Below are 24810 nucleotides of genomic sequence, written 5' to 3'. Positions count from 1 at the left end.
TGAAAGACGTGTTGGTTAGGTGCATTGGCTGTGCTAAATTCCTCCTCAGTGTACCCGAACAGGCGCCGGAGTGTGGTAACTAGGGGATTTTCACAGTAACTTCGTTGCAGTGTTAATGTAAGCCTACTTGTGACACTGATACAAAGACTTAATCGCCGGAATTCTACTGTCCCGCCCGCCACAGGATCAGAGAGGGTGGCGGCACGGTGGCACAGTGGTTAACACTGCTGCCTCACAGCGCCAGGGACCAGGGTTCACATCCCGGCTTGGGTCACTGTCTGTGTGGAGTTTGCACGTTCTTCCCGTGTCTGCGTGGGTTTCCTCCGGTTTCCTCCCACAGTCCAAAGATGTGCGGGTTAGGTGGATTGGCCATGCCAAATTGCCCCTTAGTGTCCCGGGATGTGTGGGTTAGTTGGGTTGACCATGGTGCGGGGATAGGGGGAGAGGCGGGCTTGGGTGGGATGCTCTTTTGGAGAGTCGGTGCAGACTCGATGGGCCAACTGGCTTCCTTCTGCACTGTAGGAATTCTATTTTATTCTATGGGTGAGGGGCGGACAACGGAATTGTCCGTTAACCTCGGGTGGGAATTTCCAGTTCCATCTCGTGTGAGGTTGCAAGGTTCCGCCCAATGACTCAAATGGTGATCAAATTGGCATCTTTTCATAATCACCATCAGGTGGCGCCAGTTCATCACACTCGGTGCTTGTAAAATTTCTTGAATAAAAACTTTTAATAAGTTGGATGTGCATGAGAGCAAATGGCACATGGAAGCATAATTCATAAAGTTTATTTATTGTCAATGTTGTTGCTTTTGCTGCGGCAATGATGCTGAAACTGGAAATGGTAATAAAGAGTGAGCGATTGGAAAATCAAATTTTAAAAATTTATTCGTTCATGGGATATGGGCGTCATTGGCGAGTCCAGCACTTATTACCCAATTACCCTGAGACGGTGGTGGTGGTGAGCTGCCTTCTTGAGCCGCTGCAGTCCATGTGGTGTAGGTACACCCACTGTGCTGTTAGGGAGGAAGTTCCAGGATTTTGACCCAGCGACAGTGAAGGAACGGCGATATATTTCCAAGTCAGGATGGTGAGTGACTTGGAGGAGAACTTGCAGGTGGCGATGTTCCCATGTATCTGCTGCCCCTTGTCCTTCTAGACGGTAGAGGTTGTGGGTTTCGAAGGTGCTATTGAAGGAGCCATTGCTGCAGTACATCTGTAGATGGTACACACTGCTGCCACTGTGCGTCAGTGCTGGAAGGAATGAATGTTGGTGGTGTGTGTAGGGTGTCACTCAAGCGGGCTGCTTCGTCCTGGATGGTGTTAAACTTCTTGAGTGTTGTTGGAGCTGCACCCATCCAGGCAAGTGGGGAGTATTCCATCACACTCCTGACTTGTGCCTTGTCGATGGTGGATGGGCTTTGGGGAGTCAGGAGGTGAGTTACACACCGCAGAATTCCCAGCCTCTGACCTGCTCTTGTAGCCACAATGTTTATGTGGCTAGTCCAGTTCAGTTTCTGGTCAGTGGTAACCCCCGGGCTACTGGTGGTGCAGGATTCAGCAATGGCAATGCCATTGAATGTCATGGGGTGAGCGTTAGATCTCTGTTGTCGGAGATGGTCTTTACCTGGCACTTGTGTGGCGCGAATGTTACTTTAAAAATTCATCATAAAAGATGGCAGCTGAGTTACAGCCGATGTATCCAAACTGCATTGACTTTAAGCTTTATGAATTATGCCCCTCTGTGTAGTTTACAACTTACTCTATCCAGTGGAGACCTAAAGTCATTAAAGTTTAAAATTGCTGAAGGAATTAGAACAAAGAAACGAAGAACAAAGAAAATTACAGCGCAGGAACAGGCCCTTCGGCCCTCCAATCCTGCACCGACCATGCTGCTCGTCTGAACTAAAACCCCCTACCCCTCCGAGGACCATATCCCTCTATTCCCATCCTATTCATGTATTTGTCAAGATGCCCCTTAAAAGTAACTATCGTACGTGCTTCCACTACCTCCCCCGGCAGCGAGTTCCAGGCACCCACCACCCTCTGTCTAAAAAAACCTGCCTCGTACATCTCCTTTAGACCTTGTCCCTCGCATCTTAAACCTATGCCCCCTAGTAATTGACTCTTCCACCCTGGGAAAAAGCTTCTGACTATCCACTCTGTCCATGCCCCTCATAATCTTGTAGACTTCTCAACCTCCGTCATTCCAGTGAGAGTAAACCAAGTTTCTCCAATCTCTCCTCAAAGCTAATGCCCTCCATACCAGGCAACATCCTGATAAATCTTTTTTGTACCCGCTCCAAAGCCTCCACATTCTTCTGGTCGTGTGGTGACCAGAATCGAACACTATATTCCAAGTGCGGCCTAACTAAGGTTCTGTAAAGCTGCAACATGACTTGCCAATTTTTAAACTCAATGCCCCGGCCGATGAAGGCAAGAATGCCGTATGCATTCTTGACTACCTTCTCCACCTGCATTGCCATTTTCAGTGACCCGTGTACCTCAGATCCCTTTGCCTATCAATACTCTTAAGGGTTCTGCCATTTACTGTATATTTCCTCTCTGTATTAGACTTTCCAAAATGCATTACCTCACATTTGTGTGAATTGTTTGAATCTAAACTTTGACCCTTCCAACCAGTGTTCAGATTGTTTTGGCAAAATACGCAAACATTGTTCCCATGGTTTGTTGCTATCTAATTTATTCAATAGTTCAGTTCCACTCATTTCCTTCACTATACAGGCACTGATAGCCAAGTTTTAAGCATTCTGTTGTGTCCAGTTACTGTAAAACAAACTAATGCATGCCAATTAATTTGTTAAATAGTTCAGTATAGTTTAATTTTAGATGTCAATTTCTCCATTTAAAATCAGATGGCCGACAGCTAAAGGGCTCAACCCTTGTTAGAGATCCTTCATTTTGTTGATAGGCCCATTGTTTAGTTTAGTTTATTTATTAGTGTCGCAAATAGGCTTACACTAATGCTGCAATGAAGTTACTGTGAAAATCCCCTAGTCGCCACACTCCGCTGCCTGTTCGGGGACACTGAGGGAGAATTTAGCACGGCCAACGCACCAAACCAGCACGTCTTTCGGACTGTGGGAAGAAACCGGAGCACCTGAAGAAAACCCATGCAGACACGGGGAGAATGTGCAGACTCCGCACAGACAGTGACCCCAAGCTAGGAATTGAACCCGGGTCCCTGGCGCTGTGAGGCAGCTGTGCTAGCCGCTGTGCCGCCATGCCGCCCACATTGTTAGCTGTATAAATAAAACTAAGCCAGGTTACCATTCTCTAATGCGCTCAGAAATACGCTACTTGAACTCGGATTCACAGTTTAATAATAAGGGACCTCCCATTTAACACAGAGATGTGATGAAGTATTTTTCTCCCGGAGGGTTGGGAGTCTCCGGAACTCTCTTCCCTGGAGAATGGTGGGGGCAGGATCCAAGAATATTTTTAAGGCGGAGGTAGATAGATTCTTGACTAACGAGGGAGTCAGAGGTCAGCAGGGATGCAGCAGTTGAGGAGTTGAGGCCACAATCAGATCAGCCATGATCCTATTGAATGGCAGAGCAGGTACGAGGGGCCGAATGGTCTGCTCTTGCTCCTGTGTCCATATGTCTGTATGTTCATCTGTATGTTTTAATGGAAATCACAGCCCTTCCCTGATTCCATTCTATTAAGCTGTCTGATCATACTGGTTAGTATGGGTGGCACGGTGGCACAGTGGTTAGCACTGCTGCCTCACAGCGCCAGGGACTTGGGTTCAATTCCCGGCTTGAGTCACTGTCTGTGTGGAGTCTGCACGTTCTCTCCGTGTCTGCGTGGGTTTCCTCCGGGTGCTCTGGTTTCCTCCAACACTCTGAAAGACGTGCTGGTTAGGTGCATTGGCCATGCTAAATTCTCCCTCAGTGTACCCGAACAGGCGCCGGAGTGTGGCGACCAGGGGATTTTCACAGTAACTTCATTGCAGTGTTAATGTAAGCCTGCTTGTGACGAATAAACTTTAACTTTACTTTCAAGGTTGCACAACTCAGTAACTTAATGTGTTGTCTATTCAGTGGGATTTTGGTTACATTTTGGGGACCCTTGCAGTCAGCAGGGAAACTCAACCTGCTGGTTTCTAACATGACCAGCTCAGTCTGATTTCATCCCCCTCTCTTTGTTTCCATCTCTATTTACCAACTCCTCTTAAGCCGCACAGAACACAATACCAGCACTGGTTGGGGTGTCAGCTTTCAAACTCTGATTTGCAGAGTCCAGAAACAGGGTGAACTGATTTCAACAGAGACTGCACGATCGAGTACGACTCAGTTACAAAGTAAAATTGGACAGGATGTCCAATGCTACAAGACATTCCCTCAGTCAGCACACACATTACACAACCTTTCAGCATTAGTCACTGGACAGCAGAGGAGTGGACATACTGGCTGATTGCTACGCTGGGGCTAAGGATCAACAGTCTTGCCTCAGATCAGCAAATTCAGCACAAAGGCAAGAATAAATGCGGGGACTGGTGTTTGTTACTCAGATAGTCACTGAATGAACTCACGGAGCCAACATGACAGCTGTCACTAGCAAACATAACCCTGTTAACACTGGGACTGGCATATAACGCTGGGACAGGAATATAACACTGGGATAGGAATATAACACTGGGACTGGGATATAACACTGGGACAGGAATATAACACTGGGATAGGAATATAACACTGGGATAGGAATATAACACTGGGACTGGGATATAACACTGGGACAGGAATATAACACTGGGATAGGAATATAACACTGGGACTGGAATATAACACTGGGATAGGAATATAACACTGGATAGGAATATAACACTGGGACAGGAATATAACACTGGGATAGGAATATAACACTGGGACAGGAATATAACACTGGGACAGGAATATAACACTGGAACAGGAATATTACACTGGGATAGGAATATAACACTGGAACAGGAATATTACACTGGGATAGGAATATAACACTGGGACAGGAATATAACACTGGAACAGGAATATTACACTGGGACTGGAATATAACACTGGAACAGGAATATTACACTGGGATAGGAATATAACACTGGGACAGGAATATAACACTGGGACTGGAATATAAGACTGGAACAGGAATATTACACTGGGACTGGAATATAACACTGGAACAGGAATATAACACTGGAACAGGAATATTACACTGGGACTGGAATATAACACTGGAACAGGAATATTACACTGGGACTGGAATATAACACTGGAACAGGAATATTACACTGGGATAGGAATATAACACTGGGACTGGAATATAACACTGGGACAGGAATATAACACTGGAACAGGAATATTACACTGGGATAGGAATATAACACTGGGACAGGAATATAACACTGGGACAGGAATATAACACTGGAACAGGAATATTACACTGGGACAGGAATATAACACTGGGACAGGAATATAACACTGGGACAGGAATATAACACTGGAACAGGAATATTACACTGGGACTGGAATATAACACTGGAACAGGAATATTACACTGGGATAGGAATATAACACTGGGACAGGAATATAACACTGGGACAGGAATATAACACTGGATAGGAATATAACACTGGATAGGAATATAACACTGGATAGGAATATAACACTGGAACAGGAATATAACACTGGGGCAAGTATAAAACATGGAATCCTGACAGTGCAGAAATAGGCAATTCGGCCCATCGAGCCTGAACTAACAACAATCCCACCCAGGCTCTCTCCCCGTAACCCCACATTTTTACCCTGCTAATCCCCCTGACACTAAGGACCCGATTTTACCATCGTATTGCGCCCATTTTCAGGCGTGAAAGCTTGATAAAGTCGGGCGTGAGGCGAGTAGCGCGATCCAAGCCTGTCTCCGCGCCGGTTCCCCCTTTACCAAGGCCCGAAAATGGCCCTGATCGGGACCATGTCTGAAACGGGCACGATGGCCATTTAGATGCATTTGAATTAATTTAAATTGACTTAATGGGCTGCACGCCCAACCTTACCAACACTTCCCCCATTACCACCGCGTTCACCCATCGGGGGGGGCGGATACGGGGGTCAGTAATGTTGTGGGGGTGGGGCAATGTCTGTGGGGGCCAGGGGGAGGCATTATCCGGCCCGGGAGGGATGTGGCAGGGGAGCCGCATTCTATCATTTTATGTCTGCACATGCGCAGTTGGAGATGCCGATTGGAGCTGCGGGATTTCAGGCACGTTAAACCCCGCCCACAGGCTTCGGTAAAATCGCAGTGCGATTCAGAATTGCTGATTTTTTTTAGGCAGAGTGGGGGTGCCTGAGAACGGGTCTAAAAGTCGGATCTGAAACACTCCCAGTTCCAAGTCCGACCAGCACTTCGAATTAAAATGCTAAAATAGGGCCCTCAGCGTAAATTGAGTACGGCCAATCAAGCTAACTGCACACTTCTTGCAGTGTGGGAGGAAACTGGAGAAAACCCACGCAGGTGCAAGGGGTTTGTGCCAACTCCATACCGACAGTGACCCAAGGCCAGAATTGAATCCAGGTCTCTGTCACTGTGAGGCAGCAGTGCTAACCACTGTGCCACTGTGCCGCCCTGCTGGGACAAGAATATAACACTGGGATTAATATGTAACCCTGGAACATGAATATAACAGTGGGACAAGAGTATAACACAGCCCTTACAAAGAGCTAGAACAAGCATGATGGGCTGAATGGCTTCCTCTGTGCTGTTTGACTGTCTAATTTTAAAGTCTCAAAAATCCTGGTACCTCATCAGTGCCCACAAGGGCCTGTGACGTTAGGAGCTTTGTGGCATGATCTGGACCTGGAATCTTTGCTTGGTGAGTTAAGATTCTCACAAAGATTATAGAAGGAATCAGAGATGGAGGGAAGTAAAGAGTGTGACAGCTTGGAGGCGAGGAATGAATTAAAATAGATGGTACATCGAGTCTTGATTTGAACATACTGAGGATGTATTAAATAATCTGTCTTTAGTAACAATGCAATGCTGGGCAAGAGAGGGAAAGTAATTGATGGTTGCAGCTGTGCCTGAAGCCAGTTTCCAGGAATGAAAGGACAGTGTTCAAACACAAACCTGTTTCTGACATACTTAATGTAACAGCGACCTTGCCTGATTGATTTGATCCTTCCCTCTTTCGCAACAGATGAGTCAAGTTGAATGGATGACTGCAAAACCATCCAGAGGTTATAGAAATCACAGAATACTGTCGTGCAGAAGAGGCCCTTCAGCCCATCGAGTCTGCACCGACACACGAAAGGCTCTGACCCTGCCCACCAAATCCCACTTGCCAGCACTTGGCCCATAGCCTTGAATGTTATGGCGTGCCAAGTACTCACCCAGGTACTTTTTAAAGGATGTGAGGCATCCCCGCCTCCACCACCCTCCCAGGCAGCGCATTCCAGACCGTCACCACCCTCTGAGTAAAAATGTTTTTCCTCAAATCCTCCCTAAGCCTCCCACCCTTCACTTTTAACTTGTGTCCCCTCGTAACTGACCCTTCAACTGAGGGGAACAGCTGCTCCCTATCCACCCTGTCCATGCCCCTCACAATCTTGAACACCTCGATCAGGTCACCCCTCAGTCTTCTCTGCTCCGGAGAAAACAACCCAAGCCTATCCAAACTCTCTTTGTAACTTAGATGTTCCATCCCACGTGACATCCTGGTGAATCCCCTCTGCACCCCCTCCAGTGCATTCACGAAAGCATCGGCATGACAGGCCTAGTGCACAAACATGTGTCCTGTTTTGCATAAATTGCGTGAAAACTTGCTGTATTCGAGCAACGTGATTTTCCCACTTTCACCTCCAAAGCTGGCATGGTTTTGACACGGTTTTCAGACATGCTGGCTTCATTGAGTTAATCTGCAAAGTGAGTCATTTTGATTGATCTCTCTTACTGTTTAATAGGGTTCCATGTGTTTAAATGGACTCGCAATGTCTGTCACTCTGACAGATCCTAAATGCCACTCCTACTGTTCCCCCAATGCTAATGTGTTCTGAGCTGTAAGTAATAACCAGTTGCATCTTTAAATCTCTTGAGTGGCTATAGGATTGTCCCCTCTGACATGAGTAGGTGACGTAACAAAGTGATGAACCACACAGATGGTCAGCATCCAGTAAATGTTGAAACATTGCCTTGACCAATTCCAGTCATCCTTTGAGTGACAGGGTAATGAAGCTTGGCCCATTTGCGAATGTCGCACAGAGTGAGTGCCGATGAAGAGATCTCTATCTTATCCTTCGAAACATGCAGAATGATGATTTGTGAATGCTAATTTCATTAGAATCACATAGCTGATCTTGTTGGGGATGGATGTGCTTAGTAAGAGGAGGAAGCATGGTGGCCCAGTGGTTAGCACTGCTGCTTCACAGTGCCAGGAGCCCGGGTTCAATTCCCAGCTTGGGTCACTGTCTGTGTGGAGTTTGCACGTTCTCCCCGTGTTTGCGTGGGTTTCCTCCGGGTGCTCTGGTTTCCTCCCACAGTCTGAAGATGTGCAGATTAGGTGGATTGGCCATGCTAAATTCTCCCTCAGTGTACCCAAACAGGGGCTGGAGTGTGGCGAGTAGGGGATTTTCACAGTAACTTCATTGCAGTGTTAATGTAAGCCCACTTGCGACGAATAAATCAATTCTACTTTACTTTTATCCTGGGACACTAAGGGACAATTTGGCGTGGCTAATTCCCCCCCTAACCTACACACCTCTGGTCACTAAAGGGCCATTTACTATGGCCAATTAACGTAACCTGCACATCTTTGGAGTGTGGGAAGAAACCGGAGCACCTGGAGGAAACCCATGCAGACACGGGGAGAATGTGCAAACTCCACACAGAGGCGATGATTTTACTGGCACGGCAGCCCCAAAATCAGGGCGGGTGAGGCTCGCAGAACGGCATTCCCCGTTGGCCTCGGGCACGATCTTACGAGCCTCGGACGGCCGTGCCAGTAAAATCAGGGCCAGACAGTCACCCGAGGTCGGAATTGAACCGGATGCCTGGTGCCTGCTGTGAGGCAGCAGTGCTAACCACTGTGCCACCGTGCCACCGATGTGAGCTGATTGGAAACATTTGTCCATCCTCAATTCAGTGCCTTCTACTGCTCTTAGTTTCGTTTATGCTCATGTTAAAGATTTGGACACACATGAACTAGCCTGAATGAAGTTGTCACCATTTGGGCAAATGATTTGCTGCGTACTGACTCTTTCTGACACCTGTTCTGAGTTATGGGCTATAAGCTCCAGGAGTAGAGGCAGTGAAAAAAGGAAATCAATTGCATTTATTATGATGATCTTTGATAGTAGACACTCTTGTCAGCTCAGGGGGATTGTGCAATGCATTAATGTTTGGGGAAGGTGTTTGCGAATTTTGGTTACAATCAATTGGACTGGAACGGGGATGGGATTTGAACTCCAGATTTGACTGAATGGGCAGCAAGGGACTGAGCTAGAAAAGGGGGTGGGGGGGGGGGGGGGGGGGGGGAGTGGGGGGATGGGGGGGGGGGGGGGGGCGGGGGGCACGGTGCAGGCACACCTTACGCACCGGCCAAGGTGGAGACCATGACGGTAAAGCCGAGACCGGTGACTTGGCAATAGAACTTCTTGAATCTTCCAAAGCCATATTGACCAATCTTAGAATGATTGGGGCTTTTTGGGAGGAAGAGGGGAGGGTGCGACCTCCCTGACTCCCACTCTGCAAATAAATAAAACGAAAAAGAGTGGCGAAAGTAAACATTGGTCCTTTAGAGGACGAGAAGGGGGGATGTAATAACTGGAAAGGAGAAAATGGCTGAGGCATTGAACAGGTATTTTGTGTCGGTCTTCACAGTGGAAGACACAAATAACATGCCAAAAATTGATGACAGGAAGGCTATGGCAGGTGAGAACCTAGAAACTATCATTATCACGAAAGAGGTAGTGTTGGGCAAGTTAATGGGGCTAAAGGTAGACAAGTCTCCTGGTCCTGATGGAATGCATTCCAGGGTACTAAAAGAGATGGCGGGAGAAATAGCAAATGCATTAGTTGTACTTTACCAAAATACGCTGGACTCTGGGGTGGTTCCCACAGATTGGAAAACAGCAAATGTGACGCCACTGTTTAAAAAAGGAGGTAGACAAAAGGCAGGTAACTATAGGCCGGTTAGCTTAACTTCTGTAGTAGGGAAAATGCTTGAATCTATCATCAAGGAAGAAATAGCGAGACATCTGGATATAAATTGTCCCATTGGTAAGATGCAGTATGGGTTCATGAAGGGCAGGTTATGTTTGACTAATTTGGTGGAATTCTTTGAGAACATTACATGTGCAGTGGACAATGGGGAACCTGTGGATGTGGTGTATCTGGATTTCCAGAAGGCATTTGACAAGGTGCCGCACCAAAGTCTGCTACATAAGATAAAGGTGCACGGTGTTACGGGTAATGTATTAGCATGGATAGAGGATTGGTTAACTAACAGAAAGCAAAGAGTGGGGGTAAATGGGTGTTTTTCTGGTTGGTGATCAGTGACTAGTGGTGTGCCTCAGGGATCAGTGTTGGGACCGCAATTGTTTACAATTTACATAGATGATTTGGAGTTGGGGACCAAGTGCAGTGTGTCAAAATTCACAGATGACACTAAGATGGGTGGAAGAGCAAAGTGTGCAGAGGATGCTGAAAGTCTGCAAAGGGCTATAGAAAATCTAAGTGAGTGGATGAGGGTCTGGCAGATGGAGTACAATGTTGGTAATTGTGAGGTCACGCATTTTGGTAGGAATAACAGCAAAATAGACTATTATTTAAATGGTAAAAAATTGCAGCATGCTGCTGTGCAGAGGGACCTGGGTGTCCTTGTGCAGGAATCACAAGGAGTTGGTTTGCAGGTGCAGCAGGTAATTAAGAAGGCAAATGGAATTTTGTCCTTTATTGCTAGAGGGATGGAGTTTAAAAACTGCAAGATTATGTTGCAGCTGTATAAGGTGCTGGTGAGGCCACACCTGGAGTACTGTGTACAGTTTTGGTCTCCTTACTTGAGAAAGGATATACTGGCACTGGAGGGGGTGCAGAGGAGATTCACTAGGTTGATTCCGGAGTTGAGAGGGTTGGCTTATGAGGAGAGACTGAGTAGACTGGGGCTATACTCATTGGAATTCAGATGAATGAGGGGAGATCTTACAGAAACATATAAGATTATGAAGGGAATAGATAAGATAGAAGCAGGGAAGTTGTTTCCACTGGCGGGTGAAACTAGAACTAGGGGGCATGGCCTCAAAATAAGGGAAAGCAGATTTAGGACTGAGTTGAGGAGGAACTTCTTCACACAAACGGTTGTGAATCTGTGGAATTCCCTGCCCAGTGAAGCAGTTGAGGCTACCTCATTAAATGTTTTTAAGGCAAGGATGGATAAATTTTTGAACAGTAAAGGAACTAAGGGTTATGGTGAGCGGGCAGGTAAGTGGAGCTGAGTCCACAAAAAGATCAGCCTTGATCTTATTGAATGGCGGAGCAGGCTCGAGGGGCCAGATGGCCTATTCCTGCTCCTAGTTCTTATGTTCTTATGTACCAGGTCATGTCATCCGTATGCCGGACGAGCGCAAACCCAAGCAGGTCCTTTTTGGGGAACTCTCTGCTGGAAGACGCTCGCATGGAGGGCAGAAGAAACGTCACAAAGACACACTCAAGGCCTCCCTGGAGTCACTTGACATAGACACGACCATCTGGGAAACGCTGGCACAAAACCGCCCTACCTGGCGCGGCCTCATCCACAAGGGCTGTCAAGCTTATGAAGCAAGGTGCAATGCTGAAGCACAACTTAAGCGTGAGCTGCGCAAGTCCAGAGCCACCAGCGCAACAACTGCAGCGCCTACACAAGTTTGCCCAATATGTGCCAGGACATTCCGTGCCCAAATTGGCTTGATCAGTCATCTTCGGACACCGCATCCAGCCTCATAATGACTAATGGTGTCGAGGTCCTCATCGACAACGATGGACGGACAACAACAACAACCCCCTCCCCCATCCAACCTTTCCCAGCTCTGTCATTGAATGGAGGAAAGTTAGAAGTTTATTTTATTCGTCACAAGTAGGCTTATATTCACACTAACGAAGTTACTGTGAAATCCCCCTAGTTGCCACACTCCGGCACCTGTTCAGGTACACTGAGGGAGAATTTAGCATGACCAATGCACCTAACCAGCACGTCTTTGGACTGTGAGAGGAAACCGGAGCACCCGGAGGAAACCCACACAGACACGAGGAGCATGTGCAAACTCCACACAGACAGTGACCCAAGCTGGGAATTGAACCCGGGTCCCTATTGCTGTGAGGTAGTAGTACTAACCACTGTGCCACCGTGCCGCCACCGTGGTGTTGACCCTAGAAATACCAAACTGATAAATGTGTGAGTCTCAACTCTGACACTAAGATGTTAAATGCTTCACGGTGGCACAGTGGTTAGCACTGCTGCCTTACAGTGCCAGGGACCCGGGTTTAATTCCCAGCCTCGGGTCACTGTCTGTGTGTACAAAGAACAAAGAACAATACAGCACAGGAACAGGCCCTACGGCCCTCCAAGCCCGCGCCGCTCCCTGGTCCAAACTAGACCATTCTTTTGTATCCCTCCATTCCCACTCCGTTCATGTGGCTATCTAGATAAGTCTTAAACGTTCCCAGTGTGCCCGCCTCCACCACCTTGCCCGACAGCACATTCCAGGCCCCCACCACCCTCTGTGTAAAATACGTCCTTCTGATATTCGTGTTAAACCTCCCCCCCCCTCACCTTGAACCTATGACCCCCCATGAACGTCACCACCGACCTGGGAAAAAGCTTCCCACCGTTCACCCTATCTATGCCTTTCATAATTTTATACACCTCTATTAGGTCTCCCCTCATCCTCTGTCTTTCCAGTGAGAACAACCCCAGCTTACCCAATCTCTCCTCATAACTAGTTTGCACATTCTCCCTGTGTCTGCGTGGGTTTCCTCCGGGTGCTCCAGTTTCCTCCCACAGTACAAACATGTGCAGGTTAGGTTGATTGGCCATGCTAACTTGCCCCTCAGGGGATTAGTAGTGTAAATAAGTAGGGTTATGGAGATAGGGCCTGGATGGGATTGTGATTGGTGTAGACTCGATGGGCCGAATGACCTCCTTCTGCACTGCAGGGATTCTAAGCTCTCACACCCATATTTTAATAAATGCTTAAATTTGATAGTAAAACACCATACATATGGGAGAATATTCTGTCTGTGAAATATAAATGTCTGTTGTCATTATCCTGGGCCATAATGCCAAGATTTAAGTCTCAAAATGGCACCACAATGGACAGTGATGCGAACTGCTGATGTAAAGAGGTTCTTGTGACTATTGGTGGGACAGTAGCAACCAATTCTCTACCTCACGTGGAACGGACACTAAGAGAGCATGAGGTGGATCATTGCCACGGATTCTGGCACCCGGAACCCAATGAAATGATTATTGCATTTTTGGCAGTGAGATTTGGGATATGTTTGGTGCAAAGAGCTGTATTCATTGCTAATGATGTTGAGTGGCTGAAGATCAGAACATTAATGACAAGTTGTCCAATGTGTCTTTGGTCCTTTCTCTGATTTGTAACCAAAATATGACTCTCCATTAGACATTATTGGATATATCCCTGTCCAGATTAAGCACAGGAACAGGCTGTGCCCATGGATCAGACAAGGAATAAGCTGAAATTGAATGAAATCATTGGGGAAAATCTCATGAATGGTGCTGATCTAAAGAACTTAAAATATAGACAGATAGTTTGATAAATAGATAGATAGATAGATAGATAGATAGATAGATAGATAGATAGATAGATAGATAGATAGATAGATAGATAGATAGATAGATAGATAGATAGATAGATAGATAGATAGATAGATAGACAGACAGACATACTTTGATTTATCATTGTCACAAGTATTGGGATACAATAAAAAGTATTGTTTCTTGTGTGCTATACAGACAAAGCATACTTTCATAGAGCAGGAAAGGAAAGGGTGCATAATGTAATAGATAGGGGATAGAGAAACATCAGCTTAATATATCATAGGTCCATTCAAAAGTCTGACAGCAGCAGGGAAGAAGCTGTTCTTGAGTCGGTTGGTACGTGACCTCAGACTTTTGTATCTTTTTCCCAATGGAAGAAGGTGGAAGAGAGAATGTCCGGGGTGCGTGGGATCCTTGATTATGCTGGCTGCTTTTCTGAGGCAGCGGGAAGTGTCGACAGTGTCAATGGATGGGAGCCAAAAGACAAGATGCTGGAAAATCTCAGCAGTTCTGGCAGCATTTATAAGGAGAGAAAAGAGCTGACGTTTCGAGACCACATGACCCTTTGTAAAAGCCATGCTCTCGTCCAGACTTCACTTCCAGTTTCCACCCCTCCATCGCCTTCACCTGATCCATCTCAGACACTTCCCTTCCCTTCCCTTCCTTGACCTTTCTGTTTCCAGCTTTGACAAAGGGTCGTCTGGACTCGAAACGTCAGCTCTTTTCTCTCCTTACAGATGCTGCCAGGCCTGCTGAGATTTTCCAGCATTTTCTCTTTTGGTTTCAGATTCCAGCATCCGCAGTAATTTGCTTTTATGACGATGGATGGGAGGCTGGTTTGCGTGATGGACTGGGCTACATTCACAACCCTTTGTAGTTTCTTGCAGTTTTGGGCAGAGCAGGAGCCATACCGAGCTGTGATACAACCAGAAAGAATGTTTTCTATGGTGCATCTGAAAAAATTGATGAGAGTCGTAGCAGACATGCTGAATTTCGGTAGGTAGGTAGGTAGATAGATACCTACCTCCCTCCCGAAATTCAGCATGTCCACTACGACTCTCACCAATTTTGCCAGATGCACCATAGAAAGTATTCTTTCTGGTTGTATCACAGCTCGGTATGGCTCCTGCTCTGCCCAAAACTGCAGAAAGATAGATAGGAAGGTAGGTTGGTAGGTAGGTAGGTAGGTAGGTAGGTAGGTAGGTAGGTAGGTAGGTAGGTAGGTTGGTAGGTAGGTAGGTAGGTAGGTTGGTAGGTAGGTTGGTAGGTAGGTAGGTAGGTAGATTGGTGGGTAGATAGATAGATAGATAGATAGATAGATAGATAGATAGATAGATAGATAGATAGATAGATAGATAGATAGATAGATAGATAAATGTAATAGAAGTGATGCAGACTTTGCAATTGGGCGCTCTGCAGTTTATTAAATGGTTGTTATGTCAGGGTTTGATGACAGGCACTTTGCAATGCATCAACGCATCAGGGGCCCCCACTCCCTCCCCCTCCACTTCCATTGCATTGCAGCCGGGGATTCCCCTTGTCACTTTGCTGTCTCACTCCCCCTCCCTCCCCGTCAACAGGTGACATGCGTGGGTAATCGCAGAGGCAGTTAGTTGCGAAGCGGACGAGCTGTTAGGAATGTGAGCTCTACACAGGGAATGTGAGCACTGGGTTTTACGCAGAGAGTGTGAGCACTGAGCCTTATAGAGGGAGTGTGAGCACTGGGTTTCACACAGCGAGTGTGAGCACTGGGTTTTACATAGGGAATGTGAGCACTCAGCTATACATAGGGAATGTGAGCACTGAGCCTTATATAGGGAGTGTGAGCACTGGGTTTTACACAGGGAGTGTGAGCACTGAGCCTTATATAGGGAGTCTGGGCACTGGGTTTTGCACAGGGAATGTGAGCACTGGGTTTTACACAGAATGTGAATACTGGGCTTTACATTACAACCCTGGGGGAAGGGGGCAAAGAAAGAGTCTCTGTAAGGGCAGGACACACAGTGAGAGGAGTTGGATTTGGGTGTAATATTACTGGTGGGGTTTGAGGAGGGAGGGAAGGTGAGGGTCAGTTTCGTCATTCCAGGGGCAGGGGAGTGAGTCCTCAATGGGAATTGATGCGGTCTCTCTCAGCTTGGGGGACAGGAGGTTGGCTAGCCATCCCATTGCAACTTCAGCATCGCCCGGGGGCGACCCGGCTTCTTGGATGCGGCACGGATGGCGATGAGAGCGGAAGCGGGAGCAGCTCGGCCGGCAGACGGGGCGGCATGCCTGGGGCACTCTCTGCCCATCTCAGTGCTGCGGGGTGTTGCCCGGTTCCGGCTGCTGTGCCCCGCCACCCGGGCCAATATCGCAGGCACTCTGATCAAGGCAAGCGGCTCAGTGGCAGGCAAGGCGGCAGCAGCAGAGATGTGTAGCGAATGTTACACAAACCAGACCTTTGTCTTCGATGATGGTGTAGCGGACACATACTCACCCAGGTACACCGCTTTCATTCTTCTTGCCCTGACAGGGGATAGGGATTGGAAATAAACCCTGGATTGGTTTAAAAAATCCAGATTGGATACAGAAATGGGTTAGCCTTCAATTGGGAATGGGGATTCTCTCTCTCAACTTCTCCTCTGAAACTGACCTTCATTGATTTATTGGACAAATATACTTTTGTTTTAGGGATTTGGTCTAATCTTGCCCCCTGAGTGTAAAGGAGTACATTTTATTTTGGAACAATGTTTCCCCCTATTTCCTGCCCCTCCTGGATCCCCAAAATAAAGTGAAGCTAATATCCCCCAGTCCAGGATAGTCAGAAATCTACCGTCAGTAAATCTGACAGCGACATCTAACAAGGTTTAGTGTTTATTTTAACCCACTCCCCACGGTCCAGAGGGTAAATTCAGCTCTGACCAAGAATGGGGAAATGTTTCTCTCTCTCTCTCCACAGATGCTGTCGGACCTGCTGAGATTTTCCAGCATTTTCTGTGTGTATTTTCAAAATCTGAGTAAATTAAAGGTTTGAGGTTTTAATCGCACTCACTCCCCACTCTAGCAAACACCCTGTTTTTGAAAGGTGGGTTCTATCTGTTACCCCCCCGCCCGCTCTCTATCTGCCTCCCCCTCTCTGGGTTTGATCTTAGTTTCCTACACCTTATCAGGCAGAGAGTGAGAGGGGTCTTTTCTCCCCGATTCCAGACACACGAGAGACCCGAGGATCAGATCTGTGAAGTTTTTTTTTGTTCGAAGAAGGGGGCGTTTAAACTCACACACAAAACCGAATATGCTGGGGAAACTCTACAGCATCCCCGGAGTGAGAAACTCATGCCTCGGATCTACATGAGCCTTCCTGCGGAACGGGGGAATCCCTGGGTTCTTGCGGCACAAGGCGGGATGGGATATGGGTTGTGACAAGATCCCAGAGAGAGAGAGTGAGAGACTTTGAGATCAGGTTAAGATCATTTTCAGCCCTCGAGCCAGTACAGAGTCGGTGTCGAACTCAATGGAAGTGGTTGCAATGAGGGAGTGAGTGGGAGCTTTTGAATTTTCCGGTGTCCAGTTGTTTAGAATGATAGAATCCCCACAGTGCAGAAGGAGATCATTCGGCCCATCGAGTCTGCACCGACCACAATCCCACCCAGGCCCTATCCCCGTAACCCCAGCTAGTCCCCCTGACACTAAGGGGGAATTTAGCATGGTTAACCCCACCTAACCTGCACATCTTTGGACTGTGGGAGGAAACCTGGAGGAAACCCACGCAGACACGGGGAGAACGTGCAAACTCCACACAGACGGTGACCCAAGCCGGGAATCGAACCTGGGTCCCTAGCGTGAGAGGCAGCAGTGCTAACCACTGTGCTGCCATGCCACCCCTGTAGCCCCTGTCTTGGCAAACTCTTCCATCGGTATCACCTTCCATATCGCCAGAGTGAGGAATTTACTCAAATTAAAAAAAAACAAAAATCACACAGAAAATACTGGAAAATCTCAGCAGGTTTGACAGCATCTGCGGAGAGAGAAGAGAGAGAGAGAGAAACATTTCTCGAGTCTTGGTCAGAGCTGAATTTAGTCACTGATTAAGTGGGGAGTGGGTTAACATAAACCTTAGACCTTGTTAGATGTAGCTGTCAGATTTACTAAGGATAGATGTCGGACCATTCTGGGTTGGAGGATGTTACCTTCACTTTAGTTTGGGGATACAGGTCAGGTCCAGACAGTTATATTTCTGAGGAGGCTGCCTTGTCCTGTTATAGAAGCGACCACTTTTTAAAAACATGTATATGTCAGCAGGATTAACAATACCCCTCAGTTTTATAAACTGGGTGAGTTAGATTTTAAACAATTTTCACCCCCAGACCTGACCAGCCGATCTGTGGTCATCACAAATTAAACACATAACTGCATATGCTGTGGACTGGAGTTCTAATTCACTTAGCCCAGGGTTGGTGGATTGTCGCTCAGCTCTTGAGCTCGCTCTCTGCAGACACACTTATGCATCATTGCTGTACCATTCCAAAGTGGAGAAACACAGGAAAGGAAGACAAACTCCATCTAGAAATAAAAGGTGACCGTAGAGCCAAAACCATAGAACCATAGGATCCCTATATGGGTGGCACGGTGGCACAGCGGTTAGCACTGCTGCCTCACAGCACCAAAGACCCAGGTTTGATTCCAGCCTCAGGTCACTGTCTGTGTGGAGTTTGCGCGTTCTCCCCATGTCTACGCGGGTTTCCTCCCACAGTCCAAAAATGTGCAGGTTAGGTTGATTGACAATGTTAAATTGTCCCTTAGTGTCAGGGAGACAGGAGGGTAAATATGTGGGGTTACGAGGATAGGGCCTGGATGGGATTGTTGTCAGTGCAAACTCAATGGACCAAATGGCCTCCTTCTGCACTGTAGGAATTCTATGATGCTAAAGCAGAAAGAGTCCATTGGACCCATCGAATCTGCAATGTGGCTCAGTAGTTAGCACTGCTGCCTCCCGGTGCCACGGACCAGGGTTCGATTCCGGCCTCGGGTGGAGTTTTGCATGTTCTCCCCTTGTCTGCGTAGGTTTCCTCCAAGTGCTCTGGTTCCCTCCCACAGTCGAAAGATGTGTAGGTTAGGTGGATTGGCCATGCTAAATTACCCCTTAGTGTCTCAAGATGTATAGGTTAAGTGGATTAGCCATGTTAAATTGCCCCTTAGTGTCCAAAGATGTATAGGTTAGGTGGATTGGCCATGCTAAATTGTCCCTTAGTGTCTCGAGATGTGTAGGTTAGGTGGATTGGCCATGCTAAATTGCTCCTTAGTGTCTCAAGATGTATAGGTTAGGTGGATTGGCCATGCTAAATTGCCCCTTCGTGTCTCAAAATGTATAGGTTGGGTGGATTGGCCGTGCTAAATTGTCCCTTAGTGTCTCGAGATGTGTCGGTTAGGTGGATTGGCCATGCTAAATATGTGGGGTTATAGAAATAGGGTGAGGGAGAGGGCCTGATAAGGTATTCTGTCAGAAAGTCAGTGCAGACCCGATGGGCCAAATGGCCTCTTCTGCACTGTAGGGATACTATTATTTTCTGAAAGAGCATCTTACCCTCCCCCCCCCCCCACCCCCCCCTCCACCCCCACCGTATCCCCCTATCTCCACACATTTACCATGGCCAATCTACCTAGCCTACACATCTTTGGTCTGTGGGGGGTAACCGGAACACCCGGAGGAAACCCACACAGAACAGCTGACACCAGGTTCATGAACACAAAAGGCGAAACACTGCGGATGTTGGTTATCTGAGTTTAAAAAAAATAATACTGGGAAAGCACTCAGCAAGTCTGGCAGCGCTGATGCTCTGCTGACAGGTCACAGGGAGCTGAAACATTAACCCTGTTCCACGATCTGCCAGGCTTGCTGAGGCTTTTCAGCATTTTCTATTTGTTAATGTCAGCTTTATGAAGCTGCAGGGAAAATGGAGGAGAAAAGCAGGGGGTCTTTGGAAAGAAATGTATTGAATTCCGACTGGAACATCGTGGGGGTTCAAGGAGGGAAGGTTGACAGTATCACAGAGCATTGCAGCACAGAAAGAGACCCTTTGGCCCATCGTGTCTGCGCCAGCTATCAAGCACCCATCTATGCTAATCACTTTTTCCAACACTGTGTCCGTAGCCCTGTATACTATAGCATTTCAAGTGCTCATCTAAATGCTTCTTAAATATTGTGAGGGTTCCCCCCGCTATCATCCTTTCAGGCAGAATGTCCCAGATTCTCACCACTCTCTGGATGAAAAGGTCTTTCCTCAGATCACCTCCAAACCTTCTGCCCCTCACCTTAAATCTATGCCCCCCCCCCCACTCTACTAAGGGGAAAAGATTCTTCCTATCAACCCTAACTATACCCCTCATAATTTAGTAACCTCAATCAGGTCCCCCGTCAGCCTTCTCTGCTCTAAGGAAAACAACCCCAGCCTAATCAGCCTCTCTTCATAGCTGAAACTCTCCAGCCCAGGCAGCATCCTGGTGAATCTCCACCGCACTCTGTCTACTGCAGTCACATCCTTCCTATAGTTTACATGGATGACCCTGGAAGCTGGGAGAGAGCTGTTCAGTGGGAGGAATGCTCAAAGCAATAGTGATAGAAATTGTACAGGGGGATGTCATTCCCAAAGGTGACGGGGGGACTTGAAGGGAGAAACAATTGCTTGGGTTTACTTCAGAGCGGCACAGTGGCGCAGTGGTTAGCACTGCTGCCTCGCAGTACCAGAGACCCGGGTTCGATTACTGGCTTGGGTCATTGCGTGTGTGGAGTCTGCACGTTCTCCCTGTGTCTGCGTGGGTTTCCTCCGGGTGCTCCTGTTTCCTTCCACTGTCCGAAAGATGTGCTGGTTAGGTACATTGGCCGTGCTAAATTCTCCCTCAGTGTACCCGAACAGGCGCCGGAGTGTGGCGACTAGGGGATTTTCATAGCAACTTCATTGCAGTGTTAATCTAAGCCTACTTGTGACACTAATAAATAAACTTAAAGCTTCAGATATTTTCCCATGATTGGGGCAGCACCCTGGCACAGTGGTTAGCACTGCTGCCTCACAGCACCAGGGATCCAGGTTCGATTCCTGGCTTGGGTCACAGTCTGTGTGGAGTTTGCACGCTCTCCCTGTGTCTGCGTGGGTTTCCTCTGAGTGCTCCGGTTTCCGCCCACAGTCCAGAGATGTGCGGATTAGGTGGATTGGCCGTGCTAAATTGCCCCGTAGTGTCAGGGGGACGAGCTAGGGTAAATGAATGGGGTTGTGGGGATGGGGTCCAGCTGGGATTGTGGTCGGTGCAGACTCGATGGGCCGAATGGCCTCCTTCTGCACTGTAGGATTCTATGATTAGGAATGCAGCGACCAGTGACTGGGAACAGGATCTCTGCACCAGCATCCGCTGGGTGCTGTGCCAATGCGAGAATGTGTAACTTGTTATACTTGCTTTCTTTCGCCACCATCTCCGAAAAATCCAAATCAACAATGTATTGTGCAGCAGGGAGTTCATTATTACATTGTAGCTTTCATCGGGGCGGCACTTCCTGAATGGGAAACACCCTTTCCCTGGGAGCAGAGCCCTGCTGGAGTTAAAATAAAACGCTTTATTTATCGAGCGAGGAAATTTGACTTGAGCAATGATGTTAAAACCTGTGAGATTGTGGATTAATTGTGAGATTCGTGCTGCTGGGGTGGAGAGCTGGAAGGGAGCGAAGTTATTGGTACAGCACAATTTATATGGGAAAATTACAATTTAATGCAGTCGGGTCCTCACGGCACAGAGCAGGGAAACTATAATTGCTGAGTTTTGTATTGCGAATAACAAATGCTTGGAAACCTGTGGTTGCAAATGTCCCCAGTAAGATGCAAAAATATTAATATCACACAATCTGCTTTTCAATCTGGAAAAATCATTACAATTGCTTGAATTCTCTTATAGAAAGCTTCGTCCTCATTTCACAAGATTTGGTTTTCTCTAATCTGTTAGAAACCTGACTGGACCAATAAATTGTGTCAGGCTGTGTGCTCCAGGATAAAGTACATATAGCATAGAATATATAGAATATATAGCATAGGGTACATAGAATATATAGCAGAGAATATACATAATTTATAGTATTGAATATATAGCATAGAGTATACATAGTATATAGCATAAAATATATTACATAGAGTATATATAATTCATAGCATGGGATATATATGAATTATAGCATAGAGAATATATATCAAACTAACAATCAGCCCAACTGATCGATGTTATACAGGGTAGACTATTTCAGATTGAGATGAAGAAAAACTTCTTCACTCAAAGGATATTGAACTGTGGAATTCTCTACTGCAGAAGGCTGTGGAGGCCAAGTCACTGAATGTATTCAAAGAAGAGCTAGATAAATTTTTACATTTTAATGGCATCAAGCAGTATGTGGAGACTGCAGGAATATGACCTTAAGATAGAGGATCAGCCATGATCATATGGAAAGGTGAAGCATGTCCAAAAGGCTGAATGGCCTATTCCTGCTCATATTTTCTATGTTTCGTACAAACATCTTTACCCCCTTAAAGGCATCTATACCATTCATCTCAACTACTCCAAATGGTCAGGTTATCCCTATTCTAACACTCTTTGCTTTAACAAATTACTTCCAAATTTTCGAATGGATTTGGTGGTTATCGTATACATCTGCTCCCTAGCTTTGGACTTTTAAAAAATTATTCATTTGTGGGACATGGGCGTCGCTGGCTGGCCAGCATTTATTGCCCATCCCTAGTTGCCCTTGAGAAGGTGGTGGTGAGCTGCCTTCTTGAACCGCTGCAGTCCACGTGCTGTGGGTTGACCCACAATGCTGTTAGGGAGGGAGTTCCAAGATTTTGACCCAGCAACTGCGAAGGAACGGCGATATATTTCCAAGTCAGGATGGTGAGTGGCTCAGAGGGGAACCTGTAGGTGGTGATGTTCCCATGTATTTGCTGCCCTTGTCCTTCTAGATGGAAGTGGTCGTGGGTTTGGAAGGTGCTGTCTAAGGATCTTTGGTGAATTGCTGCAGTGCATCTTGTAGATAGTACACACTGCTGCTACTGAGCATCGGTGCTGGAGGGAGTGAATGTCTGTGGATGTGGTGCCAATCAAGCGGGGCTGCTTTGTCCTGGATGGTGTTAAGCTTCTTGAGTGTTGTTGGAGCTGCACCCATCCAGGCAAGTGGGGAGTATTCCATCACACTCCTAACTTGTGCCTTGTAGATGGTGGATAGGCTTTGGGAAGTCAGGAGGTAAGCTACTCGCTGCAGTATTCCTTGCCTCTGACCTGACTTGCCGCACAATTGCAAATATCTTCTCTACCTCTATCCTATCAAACTCCTCCATAACTTTCAAGATCTCTAATGGGTTACTTCCTCAGACTGCTCCTTTCTGGGGAAAAGAGTCCTAGTCTGTTCAACCTTTGCTGACAGTTGGAACATCTTTCCGCCAGAATCTAACCTTCCAAAACCACACAAAGGGTAAGATTACTACTTCAATTATACCCTACCTACCACCTATTTATTAGATATGTTCTGGGATAGGATAGATTAAGCAATACAGAGAAAAAAAGACATATAAATAAACCTGGATTTTCCTGATTCCAGCCTCACTGACCTTTCCTTTTTTCTAATATCTCAAAATCTTTGTGCGAGTGAGTTTGTCCTTAATATCCTGTCTTGGCCTTGCAATATTAATATCCCATTAATAGCTTATGAAATGTTATCTGGTATTTAACTTGTTCAAAAGGGTTATTGCAATTTCAGATCATGCACAGAGAGATTTATACAAATGCTTTCGTATCAGCCACTGATGTGGCGTTAGTTGATCTCAATTCACAACAAACTGTTATGTTTTGAGTGATTCACGAGTGTTGAGATGGAAGGAAATCTAAACCTTTTCATATCTGGTACAGAGCATGAACTCCATCTCTCCCGTGGCAATATGCTGTCAACCACTGCTTGTTAATGTTATATTTAATGATACTGTTAGGGTATCCCAATGAAAGATGAATATAAATGGAGGACCACCCGGTAAGGAGTGGGGTGGCAGGAGTGGTGGAGGAGTTTATCCTCGTCAGCCTGGGCTTGGCCAAGGTGGGCACCAACGGAGCTAGGCAGTGGCCGATCGAGGGGCACATCCGGCCTGATAGTTTGGTCCTCTATATTGTCCGTATTTGTGGCCGGTGTCCCTGAAGAAGGAGCACATGGTGTCCACTGGCACCCTTGAGGCCTAGTGTGACCGATGGGTGCTGCAAGGGCTGGGGTGCATCATCACCCCCGAACACACCATTTTCATTTGATTTTCTAAGCTTCCTTTGGCGATTTGCTTTAGTTGCGGTGCCCCCAGCAGTGTTATGTATGTTGGGGAATAGCCCCTTTCAGGGAATGACTCATGTGACCTGGGGTATGGGGTGAGCTAGTTGGGAATTGCCCAGAGTGGGCAGTCAATATTTGGAGTGTGGAGCGAGTAGACTGAATAAAGACCTGATGCCTGGGTGTGGAGTAGTTCTTGAGGAGACACCTCAGTACTCAGAAATTTAACAACCCCCTCTTTGATTATTTTGTTTCATCCGTTTGCTTTTGCTTATTGTTCTTTCAAAAGGGCGGCACGGTGGCACAGTGGTTAGCACTATTGCCTCACAGCGCCAGGGACCCGGATTCGATTCCCAGCTTGGGTCACTGTCTGTGTGGAGTTTGCACGTTCTCCCCGTGTCTGCGTGGGCTTCCTCCGGGTGCTCCGGTTTCCTCCCATGCTCCAAAGATGTGCGGGTTAGGTGGATTGGCCGTGCTAAATTGCCCCTTAGTGTCAGGTGGACTAGCTAGGGTAAGTGCATGGGGTTAAGGCCTGGGTGGGAATGTGGTCAGTGCAGACTCGATGGGCTGAATGGCCTCCTTCTGCACTGAAGGATTCTATGATTCTATGATCCTATAAAAAATAATGTATAAACCGGGGATAGCTGGGACACTGGGTGTGCGAGGGAAGGGGAGAGCAGCGATACTGAGCAAAT

This window comes from Mustelus asterias, chromosome 13, assembly GCF_964213995.1.
Source record: "Mustelus asterias chromosome 13, sMusAst1.hap1.1, whole genome shotgun sequence".
Classification (NCBI taxonomy): Eukaryota; Metazoa; Chordata; class Chondrichthyes; order Carcharhiniformes; family Triakidae; genus Mustelus; species Mustelus asterias.
Note: the sequence above shows the minus strand (reverse complement) of the source record.